Raw genomic sequence first — 16,544 nt, 5'->3', positions numbered from 1 at the left:
CCACACTTAAGCATTTGCTTATCCTTAAGCAAAATTCTCAACTCATAATCAAAATAAATTCTTCTCAACTTATAATTTCTATCGATAATATCTCAAAATAATCCATAGGTAACCATACATTGAGAATTCAACTCAAAGAACATTAAAGTTTCAATCATTCCAAGTTGAGCATTTTATTCCGAAAACATAGGTGTCTCCCCTCGTCTAGGTAATTACCTTGTGTTCAAAATGTCACAGAGTTTTACATCCTCACTAAAGATTCACTCAAATCACTTGAGGTATTTAAGGACAATAAATGAAGCACTCAATAGTCAATAATGAAAAGTCATTACCATAGGCTTGCATGAAAATCAAATCTCCACCACTATAAATTGAGATGATACATCAATCAAAAGGTCTTTAGAGGGTTCTAATGAGGCTTGGTTAGGGGGTGTGGTCACAAGTTGAAAGAAAGGGTTAGAATGGAGATTGAGTTGAAAAATTACTTAACTAGAAAAGTATTTAATCATCACTTACGTACAACATAACTCCTTCTCTGACTATGTAATTTAAATACTGAAGCTTATAAACAAAAGATCACTACTAATATGTATACTTTTTTTTTTAAGAACAAGTTAAATAACATAGACTAACTATTAAGAACAAGACATAGCTAAGCAATTTATTCAACTCAAATCTCGACAAAATAGGGATCAAATTAATTTAGGGGATTCCAACAATAATGGGTTAAGGGTTAATATTAAGGGTAATACAAGAAATGGCTTGTTAGCTCAACGGGGTTCACTAAGGGTTAATCTTGGAGGTAGGCTTTTCATGGCATGAGTGGGTTAATCCTAAGTGCCTTTCTCATTTTGACATATCAAATCAAATGGTGTGGTCTTGACATGCATAATCAAGCAAGTTCTAGAATAACAGTTCAATACTGACGCACTCAAAGCAATAATAAAAGTGAGCATGAAAGAATTAATAGATGCTCAAAAGGCTCAAGAATCTCACAAAAATTATTGCTTTTTGATGTTTAAAACTTGTGAATTCTAACTCAAATTAATACCTAAACTTTGGGGAAACTACCTAAAATTTTAAATTCTTAAAAATCAACTTATCATGCTTGATTCTCTAATGCCTTGAGGTTTAAACAATCAATGCATAAATTCCTATGTTTTAATTCAAGATATATCAATCAATGTCATAAATCAATCAAAATTTATCCTAAATACGATATGAGAGATTTTCAAGAGAACAAGATAGCCATTCAGGGATTTTTTTGATAATGAAATGAATACCCCCCACACTTAAGATGTATATTGTCCTCAATGTACAAAGATAGATATATTGAAAAGAATATAAAAATAAGATAGGGAGAGAAGTAAGACTTCCTGAATTAAGAATGGATGATATTCCTGGATTGGCGAGATCGAGTATTGGAAATAAATCTGGAGGGCAAGCATGATTCTGAATGATGAAGAGAGAATTGAGGGAATAATCTGATAGTAGTCATAAAGATAAGCCGTGTTTAAAAAACAAATGAATCTTTAAAACTTAATAAAAGAAAAATAAAATAAGAGAAATAATCTAATTTTTCAAGTGGCACGGTTGGTGCACACGCCCGTGTGGCTCGTGTCCCGTCCGTGTTCGCCATGAATTGAGATGTCGTCACATAGCCTTCTGGCACGCCCATGTGTCTGGGTCGTGTGGCTACATGATTGTGCCACACGATCGTGTGTGATGTGGTTCACTTCTCCCACGGTTGTGTACCTCTGTGCATACTCGTGCTATTTTGACCGTGTCATCCACGGGTGCTAGACACGGGCGTGTCGCACGCCCGTGTTCATTTGGTAGATTTTCCCATGCCTAGGTCGCACGGTCATGGCCACTTGTCGCATCCCGTGTTGGGAAAGATAACTTTTACCCTGTTTTTGCACGGCCGTCTTTCCATCCGTGGTTGTCACACAGCCTAAAGCACGGCTGTATGATCGGCCGTGTGGAGTTGAGAACATGTGCTCAAAGACTCTGTTAGTTCCTTAGATGTTTAAAAACTAAAATTTAAATAACTCACAACCGTTAGTACTCGGGTTGCCTCCCAAGAAGTGCTTGTTTATAGTCTAAGCTCGACTGTTACCTTGTTGGTTTTTTCAGGGCGATTTGTGGAGTTGTAGCTCCTCTCCATCGTCTTTAAAATTCTCACCATTATAAAGTTTGAGACGATGTCCATTTACTTTGAAAGTACCGTGTGATGGGTGACTCACCTCAACTGTACCGAATGGGAAAATACTAAGTACCGTAAGAGGGATTTCTTCATTCGGTCTGGCAGTGACAATGTGAGGATCTACGGCATCTAGTAAGACTTTATCTCCAACCTTAAGTTGATTTGGAGAGGTATCGAGCTTGTTCTGGTGTAGTTTTGGTTTATCGTGTGTTCTCGATTTATGTGTTCGTCATTCATCTAGCTCCTCTATTTGCAACCTTCATTCTTCATGAGTAGGTCCTCTACCATTGCTTGAGAGTGGCTCCTGTACTTCCTTCAGACTCATTTTCTGCAAAGTAGGTTGCACCATATTGTCAGTTTTAGTAGAATGGGTTAAATGATCACCTTCAATTTCTGATGTGTTGCCAGAATTGCGAGATTGAAGGGTGATTGTTTCATCTCCCACACGTAATGTGAATTCACCTGTGCCAACGTCAATGATCGTTTTAGCAGTTGCTAAAAAAGGCATTCCTAGAATTTAATGAGTGTTGCTATCCTCTTCTATGTCTAGAATAATAAAGTCCACGGGAAATAGAAATTTATCGATTTTAACTAGCACATCTTCAATAATACCCCTAGGAAATCTTATAGTTTTATCTACCAATTGAATGCTCATCCTAGTTTGTTTGGGTTTCCCAAGACCTAGTTGTTTGAACATTTTGTAGGGCATGACGTTAATACTAGCCCCTAAATCAGCTAATGCATTATTAACATCTAAGCTACCAATTAAGCAATGAATTGTAAAACTCTCTGGATCTTTTAATTTGTTCGGTAACTTATTTTGCAGAATAGCTGAGCAAACTGCATTTAGCTCCACATGCGATGCCTCGTCCAACTTTCGCTTATTTTCTAAAAGCTCCTTTAAAAATTTCATTGCGTTTGGCATCTGTGATAGAGCTTCAATAAACGGTAAGTTAATGTGTAATTTTTTTAAGAGTTGAAGGAATTTACCAAATTGTTCATCTGAGAGGTCTTTCCTTGTTGCGTTGGGGTATGGCACACGAGGTTTATATTCGACATTCATTTATTTGTTTTTATTATGACCTACCACACCTTGACCTTTGCTTACCACAGTTTCTTGCCTCAGTTCTGGTTTAGGCTCAACGACCTCGTCGTCATCTTGAATATTAATTGCGTTGAGTTGTTCCCTTGGGTTGGGTTCAGTATTACTTGGCAAGCTACCTTGTGGTCGTTCGGAGATTAGTTTGGAAAGCTGGCCTATCTGAGTTTCGAGCCCTTGGATCGACGATTGTTGATTTTTAAGAGCTGCTTCGGTGTTCTGGAAACGAGTTTCTGACACTGATATAAACTTTGAGAGCCTCTCTTCAAGGTTCGGCTTCTTTTCCTGTTGGTAAGGTGGTTGTTGGTAGCCTGGAGGTGGTCTCTGATTTCCTTGGCCTCCCCATGAGAAATTTGGGTGGTTCCTCCAACCTGCATTGTAAGTGTTACTATATGGATTCTTTTGAGATCGAGAATTATTACCCATGTAATTTAACTGCTCGTTATCCATGTTGTAGCCATAAGTTTGGTATTCCTAATTGCTTGATCCACCTCCACTTGCTTCGCACTGCATTACTATGTGAACATGTGAAGAACTAAGAAAACCATCAATTTTCTTATTCAAAAGTTCTACCTGATTAGAGAGCATGGTGACTGAATCGACGTTATAAACACCGGCTGTTTTTGTTGGCTTTATCCTCATGACTTGCCACTGATAGTTATTCAGTGACATCTCTTCCATAAACTTATAAGCATCTTCAGCTGTTTTATTATTGATGGTTCCGCCAGCAGCTGCGTTAACCATTTGCCAAGTCGAAGGATTCAGGCTATTATGGAATGTTTGAACCTTAAGCCAAAGCGGTAACCCATGGTGAGGGCACCTTCTCAGTAAGTCCTTGTATCTCTCCCATGCATCGTAAAGAGTTTCTAAGTCCATCTGCACAAACGAAGAGATATCATTACGTAATTTGGCCGTTTTAGTCGACGGGAAATATTTTAATAGAAATTTTTCGGTCATTTGTTCCCAAGTAGTGATTGACCTACATGGTAATGAGTTCAACCACTGTTTAGCTTTGTTCCTCAATGAAAAGGGAAACAACCGAAGATGTATGGCATCATCAGAAACGCCATTGATTTTAAATGTATCGCATAGTTCCAAAAAGTTTGCTAAGTGAGCGTTGGGATCTTCATCCTACAAACCATTAAACTGAACAAATTGTTGTATCATTTGAATAGTATTAGGTTTTAGTTCAAAAGTATTTGCAGCTACAGTAGGTCTAACTATGCTTGATTTAGTTCCTATTAAAAAAGGTTTAGCATAATCATACATAATGCGTGAGAGCGGATTTTGATTAACCGCAATTCTGAGGTAGTGATTGTCTTGGTTTTCAGCCATCTCTTCGGTTAGGGGTTGAGTATCATCCTCTTGCTTGTTCTCTGTGTATCTTAAGCTTCGCCTTATTTCTCTTTGGTTTCTGTGAACTGTGCGATCGATTTCTTTGTCAAAAAATAGAGGTCCTGACGGGTTTCTTCTAGTCATAAACTATAAAAACCTGCCAAGAGAAAGAAAAAGTAAATTAATAAAAAATATAAAATTAAATTAAATCGCAAGAAAAATAAATGGCTAAAGTAATAAAAATTGAGCGTTCCTAATATCTTAGTTCCCGGCAATGGCACCAAAAACTTGATCACGTGATTTCGTGATAGGTTTTAAATATTTATAATTAATCGTTCTTGAAACTAACTATTATTGCGATGTAGGCAAGTGTACCTATCGAACAATAGCATAGTTTTAGGAAGATCGGATTGTCAAACCTAAAAGAACTAAAAGTACTAGTAAGGACTGTCTTTTTATTATCTAACTTAAGACTAAGGGGGTTTTGTTTTAACTAACTAATTAACTAATCTAAGAATTCACAGAGAATGGAATTGGGGAATTGCTTTTGGGAAAATCGATTGAATTAAGACAATACCTAAGGAAAAATCCACTTAGACTGTACTTGTTATTCTGGCTCCGAATCGGACGATTAATTTATTTAACTTGTTCCGTAGAGATCCCTAAGTTATGTTATTCTCCCTATTCAAGACTAATAACATCTAATTCCTAGGTTGAATAATTAAGACCTTTCTCTAATTAACACCCTAGGGTTGCATTACTCGATCTATGGATCCCCTTATTAGGTTTCACCCTAATCCGGCAAAATCTTCTCACCCTATCTTTAGGCGCGCAATCAACTCCGTTTAATTATGACAAATGTACTCTTAGATAGGGTCTATTCCTTCTCTGAATAAGAGCTTATCTTGAATCAGTATCCTGGGATATCAAAACAAGAATTAAGAACACATAATCAAGAACAAGTTAAATATTTATCATATAATTCAGAAAATAATAACAAGATTCGTCTTAGGTTTCATTCCCCTTAGGTATTTAGGGGTTTTAGTTCATAACTAAATAAGAAAACATCTCAGAATAATAAATAATACAAAACATAAAGAAAACCCAAAACTCCTAAAGGGGAAATTGGGGAGAGATATTCAGTCTTGATAATGAATCCGGCTTCTGAGATGGATCGATCGGCTTCCTTGGAGTAATTTCTTACTCCCTCCCTATGTGTCTTTTCTTCCTCCTCTAGGGTGTATTTATAGGCTTTGGAATGCCTAAGAGCCCTCAAAATTAGCCTTTTCCAAATTGGACTCAACTTAGGCTAGGCAGGGACACGCCCGTGTGCGATTACTTTAGGCCGTACTCGAGCCTGCCAAATTGACACGGCCGTGTGGTCTGCTCGTGTGAGGAGGTCCAGGCCGTGTTGATTTCGTACTTTGGCCCATTTTCTCCGTTTTTGGCCCGTTTCTCGTCCCTTCTGCTCTCCTATGCTCTCTTAAGTATAAAATATGAAATTAAAGCATTAAGAGCATCGAATTCACCAATTCTAATGGGAAATCATCCATAAAATACGTTAAACATGGGGTAAAAATATGTATAAATTACGGTTTATCGCATATAAATAATTTTTCTTAGATTCTTTTATTCTTTCTATAACAAGTCTCTAGATATCAATGACATGAACGACGCTGCTACTAACCCAGAATCTCCCTTTGAGCAAGACATATGTCTAGAGGGATCTCAAGGCTTTGAAGATGATAGAGATTGTAACATATCTCATGATTTGTTAAGGATGGTAGAACAAAATGAGAAACATATCCTACCTTACAAAGGGTCAATGGACATCGCGAGCCTAGGAGAAGAGAAAGAGGTGAAGATCAGAGCCTATATCACCACGAATACAAAGCGAGACGTCATTGACTTATTCCAAGAATTCAAAGATGTATTCGCACGATCGTATCAAGATATGCCTGGGCTACTAAGACGTGGGGATGATGTTAAGGCTAAGAAAATCTTGGAAGAAATCCATAAGGATATCTAAAGAACACATGCTAATGGTTTTTCAATGGCCAGGCAAATCATGAGGTTTAGGTACTGCTGCTCTGTCATGGAAGGGGATCGCATCAATTATATCGTAAATACCAATTTTATGGAGATAAGATTCATGTGCCTCCTTCGTTTCTTCATAGACTTTCTCTATGTGGGGCACGGATGTTATTGGGCCAGTCTTATCAAAAGCTTCTAGTAGACATCGTCATCTTTGTGGTCATCGATTACTTCACTAAGTGGGTGAAATTCATTTCATATGCCAATGTCACAAAGTCAACAGTCATCAAATTCTAAAACAAAAAAATCATGTGCCGACAAGGAATGCCAGAAAGGATCATATCTAATAATGCATAATAGCATGATATCAAAAGTTTAGACGCCATATCACCTCAAAATGAATGGTGCAGTAGAGACAGCAAAAAAAAAAGAGAAAAAAATAAAAAAATATATAAAAAAATATCGTGGGGAAAATGACCAAGACTTGTAAATATTGGCATAAGAAGTCACCATTTACCCTTTATGCTTATTGAACGTCGGCCAGTACCTTCACCGGGGCAATACCTTTCTTAGTGGTTTATGGAATGGAAGCGGTTTTACCCATTGAAGTCGATATTCCTTCTCTCCAAGCTTCGATTAAGTCAAGAATTTGATGAAGTAGAATAGGTCCAGTTTTAATATGATCAAATGAACCTAATTGAAGAAAAGAGTTTGAAAGTATCCATCATTGTCAAATGTATCAAAAACGAATGAGGCGAGTTTTTGGCAAAAAGGCTTGCCTCATAGAATTCCATGAGAAGGACTTAGCTTAGAAAATGATCTTTAAAGGAAAATGGATACCTAATTAGGAAATACCTTATGTGATAAAGAAGGCCTTCTCTAGAAAAATGTTAATTCTAGCCGAGATGGATAGTAAAAACTTGCCCAATCCTGTGAATTCAGATTCCATCAAGAAGTATTTCACCTAAAAAATGGAGAGGCCAAGGCGAAAACCCGTAAAGGGCACATTGAGACCTCCTAAAAAGAAGAAGAAGAAGAAGAAGAAGAAGAAGAAGAAGAAGAAGAAGAAGAAGAAGAAGAAGAAGAAGAAGAAGAAGAAAAAGAAGAAGAAGAAGAAGAAGAAGAAGAAGAAAATAGAGAGTCTAAGGCGAAAACCCGCAAAGGGCGCTTTGAGACCAAAGGGGTTTTGAATTGAAAACTCGTAAAGGGCAATTCAAATTTTGATAAAAAATGGGGCATGCTGTAGTCTTGTTTTGCCTGTATTAACAAGAAGGAGGTATGCTACATCTTGGGGCATCGACAAAGTACTCTAGATCTCCTAAACACATGTCGAGCTCAAAATTATCCTCAAGAAGTTTGTACACAGAAGCTCGGGCTGCGATATCTAGGGAACCTAGTTTTCATCTTACCCATATTGAATTTGCTATCCTTAACTACTGTATCCATTTTGAGCTACGCTCCCAATCAATTTCCTTATCGTCCATTACTATCTTCTTTTTCAAGCATTTTGCATTGAAATAATGATTAATAGACTAATAAAACTTCCACAAAAGAAGTTTTGCATATTACTCTAAAATCTTCTAAAAAGTATTAGAACCTGAAACAGGACTGTTGTTTAGAACTCACCAAACCTAAGGGTTGGAAATGTATGAGAAAAAGGAGTCTAAATTGTAACTATCCCTTTAGATTTTCTATCAAAGATATCAATTGAACGAGGAGACAAGATATCGCGTCGATGATACAATCTCGACGAATAACGAGCAACCCAAGCATTAAAATGGGATCATTCTCGAAAAAATGACATTTTACATTCCTGCATACGCATCTGGTCATGTTACCCAGATCAATGGATTGAAAAGGATACAAATCTTGTACCCCTGAGTTTCAATGGGATGGATTGAAGAAGATACAAATCCTATACCCCTGAATTGTAGTGGGATGGATTGAAGTTGATAAAAATCCCATACCCCTTAGTTACAGTGGGATGGATTGAAGATGATACAAATCCCATACCCTTGAGTTGCGGTGGGATGGATGGAGGATGATAGAAATCCTATACCCTTGAGTTGCAGTGGGATGGATGGAAGAAACCACAAATTTTATCTCCCTGAAGTTGCAGTTGAGCAAACCGACTGAGAAAATGGTGATTATTTTTTTGAATTTTCTGTCAAAGATACCAGCTGAGCAAAGAAGGCAGGATAACACATCAGTGACAGAACCTTGATGAACAATGAGCAATGACAACCCAAATATTAAAAAGGAATCATTCTCATGACATTCTGCATTCATACAAATATCATTCATACACATCTAGTTAAGAGCATTTGATTCGTCCTGATCATAGCATCCTAATCATTTGGCATAAGCATAAGCCCATGAAATCTATTCTACAGGTCATGTCCCTCGGAGGACAGTGTAACAAGATCAGTGAATCCACAAATCTCATTTCCCTGAAGTAGCAGTGGAGCAGATTGAAGTCGTAGATCTTATCTCCTTGAAGTTACAGTGAAGTAGATCAAAGATGGTGAATCTTATCTCCCTGAAGTTGCAGCGGAGCAGACTGAAGATAGCGAATCTCATTTCCCTGGAGTTGCAGTGGAACAGATTGAAGCTACAAATTCTGGCAGATTTTATCTTCCTGAAGTTGCAGTGGAGCAGATTAAAGCCACCAGCCTTATCTCCCTGAAGTTACAGCTGAGCAGACTGAAGATAGCGAATCTCATTCCCCTGAAGTTGCAGTGGAACAGATTGAAGCTACAAATTATGGCGGATCTTATCTTCCTGAAGTTGCATTAGAGTAGATTGAAGCCATTAACCTTATCTCCCTGAAGTTGCAACGGAGTTGACTGGAGATAGCAAATCTCATTTCCTTGAAGTTGGAGTGGAAAAGATTGAAGCTACAAATTATGGCGGATCTTATCTTCCTGAAGTTGCAGTGAAACAGATTGAAGCCACCAACCTTATCTCCCTGAAGTTGCAGTGGAGCATGTTGAAATTACTAATTCTTATCTCCTTTAAGTTCCAGTGGAGTAGATCGAAGATACAAATCTCTTCTCCCTAAAATTATATTGGAGCAGATCGAAGCCACAATCCTTATCTCTCTGAAGTTGTAGTAGAGTAGGATAAAACTACACAAACCATATCTCCCTGAAGTTGTAGTGGAGCAGGTTGAAATTACCAATTCTTATCTCCTTTAAGTTCCAGCGGAGTAGATCGAAGCTACAAATCTCTTCTCGTTGAAACTATACTAGAGCAAATCGAAGCTACAAGTCTCATCTTTCTGAAGTTGCAGTGGGACTACTTAAAGAAAAGGAGCACCGAAGAAGTAAAGATTTGGCAAGACTGGGTAAAATTGGCCCTCTTTGAAGTCTTTGCTATATTCTTGTTACACGACAATGAGCAAAGAGGGGCAACTGTAATAGGCCCAATTCGTTCGACCCGTTATAAACCAAAAATAATAATAATAAACCAAAAATAATAAATAAGATTAAGTCCAATGTCCAAATACAACAAATGTGACACCCCTAATGTGACCCTAGTCGGACAGTGGTTTCGGGACCACGAAACCGAGTCACAAGAATAATTAGGTGTTATATTCCGTGCTTATTGTATGTGGAATTTGTACGCGTAAATATTTCGTGTCTCGATTTTTATTAATTAGGTGCAAATTTATAAGAAAGGACCCATGTGCTAGGACTTGAAAATGTGATAGGTGTATTTTTAAGTGGCCTAATAATGCATGAAGTGAAATAAATGGAGTTGCATGTCAATTATCCCATTTCCTAAGGTGGATGGCGGCCATGACAAATTATGGGCAAGGGAAACATGTTCCCAACATGTTTTACTAATGGATGATGTTAGAAATAATAAAATAAGAGTATGGAAAAAAAATTAGTGTTAGTAGGATGAGAAACAAAAAAAAGTGTTCATCTTTCTCCATAGGCTTGGCGAATATCCTAAAGAAAGAAAAGAAAAAAAAATTTTTCATCCTTTCTCATCTTCTTGGCGAAAAACTAAGGAAAAGGGGAGGATTTTTGCTTCATGCTTGGGTTGGAAGAGATCTAGAAGGAGATTTGGCTAAGTTTGCATCAAGATTAAGGTATGTATGAGGTTGTGTTGGGAGATTCATGCATGTTTTGGTTGCTAACTTGATGTGCATGTTAGCCATGGCTCAAATCTTTGTTATGCCATGGAAATGGTATTTGGCCAAAGTGGTTATGGTGATAAAGCCATTGCATGCTAAGTGTGAAGCTTGATGATGATGCATGCAATGATGGATTGTCTACTCTTGAGTAAGATTTTGAGTTTTCTTTTGTTTAATCATGATTGAAGTTGAAAAGGGCATGATTGTCATATTCGCCATGATGCATTCATGAGCATGGTTCATGCTTCTTGCATGTTAGTTAAAATTTGTATTTTGGATGGCTATGGACACCTTGAAATTGCCATGCTCATATATGTATATATATGATTGAACATTATGTTTTGGCTATGAAGTAAGTGATGAATATGTTTGTTTAAAGAAGAAGATGTTGAAGAATGCTTGTGAAATTGCAAGCACATTCGCCTAGCACACATATGAGTGCTTGATGTTATATTATAAGTTTTGAGCTACAATATGCAAAGCATTAACTAGTAAATGCATGCTGTTTTTGTGAGGTATTAAGTGCCTAATTGGCCTCAACATGTACATGAATATTCGCCTTGGGTAGCCTATTGAAGGCCTTAGCATTTCCTTGATGCTCGAATAAATTGTATTGAATTGCTTGATGTAGAATAAAATGTGCATGACCATTGTGTATTCAAGCTAAAGGGTGGCCATATGACCATTTAAACTCCTTGTCATATTCGCCATAAGCTAGCACAATGAGGTTTTAATAAATTGAATTTGTTTGAATTAGCTCAAGAGCTTAGAGGGCCACAATTGGACAAGGGAAGGAGAAAGTGATCGAATAGCCGAAAAAGCCGTTCGACAACATCCGAGGTAAGTCCTCAAGAAGTGACCCTACTTGAATTATGTGAAATGAAGTATGGATGTGCATTGATTATTGATTATGTGTGTATGAGTATTTGAATTCTACCGGGCTAGGTCCCAAGGCGAATATGCTTGTGAATATATTTGCGTTTGAGCCTTAGTAACGAAAATGAAATATGTATGTCCAATGATAATTGATGTATGTGTTCATGGGAAATTGAATGATATCCGGGCTAAATCCCGAAGACAATTATGCTGGAAATTATATCCGGTTAAGACCGAAGGCAATTGTGCTAGTGGCTACATCCGGGCTAAGACCCGAAGGCATTCGTGCGAGACATTCTATCCGGGCTAAGACCCGAAGGCATTTGTGCACATGGTTATATCCGGTTATATTCCAAAGAATCTTGGGCTGGAGGTGAGTGTTGGTTGCTGTAATAAATTCAATGAGTACACTCGAAAAGCCCAAAGAATGAGGTACGTTTATATGTGCATTGAAAGTCGACATGTTTGAGCAACATTCGCTCAATCGACTAATGAATTTCAGTTATTGAATTGATTGATACTTTGTGAAAGTATATAATGATGAAGTGTGAAGTAAGAATGTGTATTAATGAAATGATGCATTTGGCTATGTGAATGTATTGCTGTAATTAGAGTTGATTATATTCCTTGAGACTTACTAAGCATAAAAATGCTTACCCCGTTGCTTTGGCTCTCAGTTTTCTAGATTTCGCTCGATAGCAATCGGATTTGGGATCGTTGAAGTCAAGTCATCCACACTATCAAGCCTCCATTTTGGTATAAATTTTGGTTGAACTTGAAATGGCATGTATAGGACTACCCTTGTTGGTTAAATATGTTGTGATGTATATATGTACGGCCATGCGAAAATGGCTCGAAAAGGAAGCATGAACTTAGACTATTTGTGGTTTGTATGTATATATTTGGTGTCATGATGTGGCTATGGATTGGAAATGGGAATGTTGGTCACATGATCAGCCATTGGCATGGTTAAAATGATCATATATGAACCTATGTATGGCAAGACTAGTTGGTTCATGGAGACTACCAAATAGGTAAGACCTACCTTAAAAACAGATGCTGCCAGCTGCAGTGACGTGAATGTGAAAAATCACCAAAATTTGTAGGAATGGTATTAAATAGTGAATAAGCCATGTCAATGAACCTTGATGAGTCTATTTTCGTATGGAAGAAACGAAATGGTCATAGGAGTTACATGTTAAGAGATATTAAGGCTATTGTGAGACAGGGCCAGAACGGTTTCTGGGTGCCCTGTCGCAACTTTAAAAATTTTCTATAAATTATCCAGAAAGAATTAGGAGTCATGCCTTATATGTACAGATTCCATTTTGAGTCTAGTTTCATTAGAAACAAACGGAACAAGAATTAAAGTTCTGTACAGTGTGATATTCAAGTTGGAATACGCGAAGGTCAGAGCAGTGGATCCCTGTAACATGGGTGACTTTAACTAATAAACTGTACCAATTGGCCCGACCAAAAATTCTAGAAATAAATCCATGGATGGATATATGAGTCTAAATTCAGGGAAAATTTACGAAACCAGTTTCCGAGTTTTGAAACTCGAGATATGATTTTTAAGGCGACGGTGACGCAGTTTTCCAGCCTGACTGGAAATGTCAAATTGGTGGGCAAAACATGTGAACTTGGCTTGTTAACCCCTCGTGTCCGACACCGACGATGGTCTCGGGTTTGGGGTGTTACAATTTTATTGGTATCAGAGCCACGGTTTAGTCGATTCTAGGACTACCGTGATGTGTTTGGGGTCTAGCTATACATGCCATTAAATGATGAATCGATAGTGTGGTGATTTCTGACAATTTGACTTTGTGTTTGTTTATAGCAACGGATCCCGATCCCAACCGAGCGATAGCTGATGATGTGGAGAGTGTGGCGCCTGCTCCCGCGCAAGGGACAGCGCCGGTGGACTCTCATCCTATGGCCGGCAATCCTAATGACGAGGCTAGGCAAGCCTTTTATAGTGTGATGAACGAATGGTTTAATCAATACATTCGAACTAACACGGCTGTTCCACAACCTCCATTCCCGAAAAATGCAACCCCCACACCCACAATACCTCCGGTGACTGACCAAATAAGGTCAAGTAAGTCCCTAGTCGATAGGATCCGAAAACATGGGGCCACTGAATTTAAGGCTACGGATGATGATGATGCCGAGCGAGCTGAATTTTGGTTGGATAACACTATCCGGGTGCTCGATGAGCTATCCTGTACACCCGATGAGTGCTTAAAGTGTACCATCTCCTTGCTACGTGAGTCCGCCTACTATTGGTGGAGTACTCTGACTTCTGTGGTGCCTAGAGAGCAAGTGACTTGGGAATTCTTTCAAACCGAGTTCAAAAAAGTATATCGATCGAGATTCATCGACCAAAAGCGGAGGAATTTCTTGATCTTAAACAAGGTTCTATGTCCGTTACCGACTACGAACGAAAGTTTGTGAGGCTTAGCCAGACGCGAGAATGCATTTCGTCCAAGCTATTATGTAAACGCTTCGAGGATGGGCTGAATGATGATATAAGGATGTTTGTTGGCATTCTCGAGATACGAGAGTTCGTAGTACTTGTTGAGCGAGCTTGTAAAGTCAAGAGCTTAGAAAGGAGAAACAAAAAGCGATGTGGGAACCGGAGAATTTGAAAGAGGTCCTCGGGAAAGTCTATTCAACAAGCATCGAAGAGATTTCGAGATGATGTGAGCCGGTCTAGAGGCATTTCGGGCTTTTCTAGACGAGGACGCGATCGACCCCCTGTGACCACACGAGTCACTTCGATCGCCAGTGGTGGAAATGATCGCCGAGAGAGGGCGGAGTGTCCACATTGTGGCAAATGGCATTCGGGGAGCTGTTGGTTTCGTGATCGCTCCTGCTATAAGTGTGGGTCGGCCGACCACTTTATGAAGGATTGCCCGAGGATGCATGAACAGAATGTAAGTCAGAGTGGAAACCCGGGTGCTACCATCGCCGAGGTAGGCCACCTAGAAATATGGGCAATGTCGATTGGCGGTCGAGAGGATCTAGAGATGCTACCATCGATCCGAGGCTCGTGCTCTGCAAGGACTTATGCCATACGCGCATGTGAGGATGCTTGCCTCTCCGGATGTCATTACGGTACTTTCACTCTTTTCAATACAAATGTGATTGCTTTGATTGACCCTGGTTCTACTCATTCATATATATGTGAAACCTTAGCATCCAAAGAAGACTTTGCCTATTGAGTCTCTCGAGTTTGTAATTCGGTGTCAAACCCTTGGGTCATTACGTGCTTGTCAACAAAGTGTGCAAGAAAAGTCCCCTAGTGTTCCGAGGTTCTTGTTTTCCGGCGGACTTGATGCTTTTGCCGCTCAATGAGTTCGACGTTATTCTTGGTTTGGATTGGTTGACCATGCACGATGTGGTTGTAAATTGCAAGAGCAAGACTATCGATTTGAGGTGCGTGAATAATGAAATAATTCGAGTTGAGTCTACGGACTTAAAGGGTTGCCACCGTAATATCAACGATGTTGGACCGAAAATATGTAAGAAAAGGGTGCGGCGTACCTTGCATCGTGCTTTCGATGACAAGGAATCGAAAAGAAACCCGAATCGTGTCGGTGGTTTGTGAATACCGGATGTTTTCCTGAAGAATTGCGGTTTACCACTGTTCGGAAATAGAATTTGGCATCGAATTGGTACCGGTACCACTCCAATTTCGATAGCTCCGTATCGTATGGCACCAACAGTAATTAAAGGAGTTGAAAGCTCAGTTGCAAGAATTGGTGGATAGAGGTTTTGCTCGCCCGAGTTGTTCGCCTTGGGGTGCGCCAGTGTTGTTTGTGAAAAAGAAGGATGGAACCATGCGGCTGTGCATCGACTATCGTCAGCTCAATAAAGCGACGATAAAGAACAAATATCCGTTACCACGCATCGATGACTTGTTCGATCAACTGAAGGGAGCCTCAGTGTTCTCAAAAATAGATTTGAGATCGGGCTATTATCAATTGCGAATCCGAGATTCGGACGTACCCAAGACTGCCTTCAGAACGAGATATGGTCACTATGAGTTCCTAGTGATGCCGTTTGGGCTCACTAATTCCCTACGGTATTTATGGATTTAATGAATCGGATCTTCGACCATATTTGGATCGATTCGTAGTCGTGTTCATTGATGACATCTTGGTCTATTCAAGAAATGAGACCGAACATCTTGAACACCGCGGTTAGTACTTGCAAATCTTACGGGATAAGCAATTATATGCTAAGTTCACAAGTGTGAGTTCGGTTAAGAGGTTAGCTTCTTGGGTCATGTGGTATTCAGATCGGGTATTCGAGTCGACCGAATAAAATTTCAGCCATACTTAATTGGAAGCCTCCAGAAATATTCTGAGGTTCGAGCTTTTGGGGCTTGCCGATTATTACCGACGATTTGTAAAGGCTTCTCAATGATAGCCACGCCGATGACGGCTACTCCAAAAGGATGTTAAGTTCGAATGGACGGAGAAATGCCAAAAAGTTTCGATCAATCGAAAACTTATTTGACCGAAGCCCCAATTCTAGTGCAACCCGAGTCCAAAGAAAGAGTTTGTCATCTATAGCGACGCCTCCCTACTTGGGTTAGGTTGTGTATTGATGCAAGAAGGTTGAGTTGTGGCCTATCGTCGAGGCAATTAAAGCCACACGAGAAAAATTATCCGACCCATGATCTTGAATTGGCGCCATCGTATTCGCCTTAAAGATTTGGCGACATTACTTATTTGGTGAAAGGTGCCATGTGTACTCGGATCACAAAAGTCTCAAATATTTGATGACCCAAAGAGACTTAAATCTGCGACAAAGACGTTGGCTCGAGCTGTTAAAGGATT

General features: G+C 39.1%; 1 non-coding gene across 1 annotated transcript; it reads left to right on the top strand.

The window, feature by feature from the left end:
* The first annotated feature begins 4,107 nt into the window (after positions 1 to 4,107).
* On the top strand, positions 4,108 to 4,214 carry LOC128292375 (small nucleolar RNA R71). The gene has a single exon (XR_008282360.1). It is a non-coding gene; the product is annotated as a small nucleolar RNA R71 (small nucleolar RNA).
* Positions 4,215 to 16,544: the final 12,330 nt, after the last annotated feature.

The sequence above is a fragment of the Gossypium arboreum genome, chromosome 4 (assembly GCF_025698485.1).
Source record: "Gossypium arboreum isolate Shixiya-1 chromosome 4, ASM2569848v2, whole genome shotgun sequence".
NCBI classification, from domain to species: Eukaryota; Viridiplantae; Streptophyta; class Magnoliopsida; order Malvales; family Malvaceae; genus Gossypium; species Gossypium arboreum.
The sequence above is the reverse complement of the archived record's forward strand: the minus strand, read 5'-3'. Positions and strand labels throughout refer to the sequence as shown.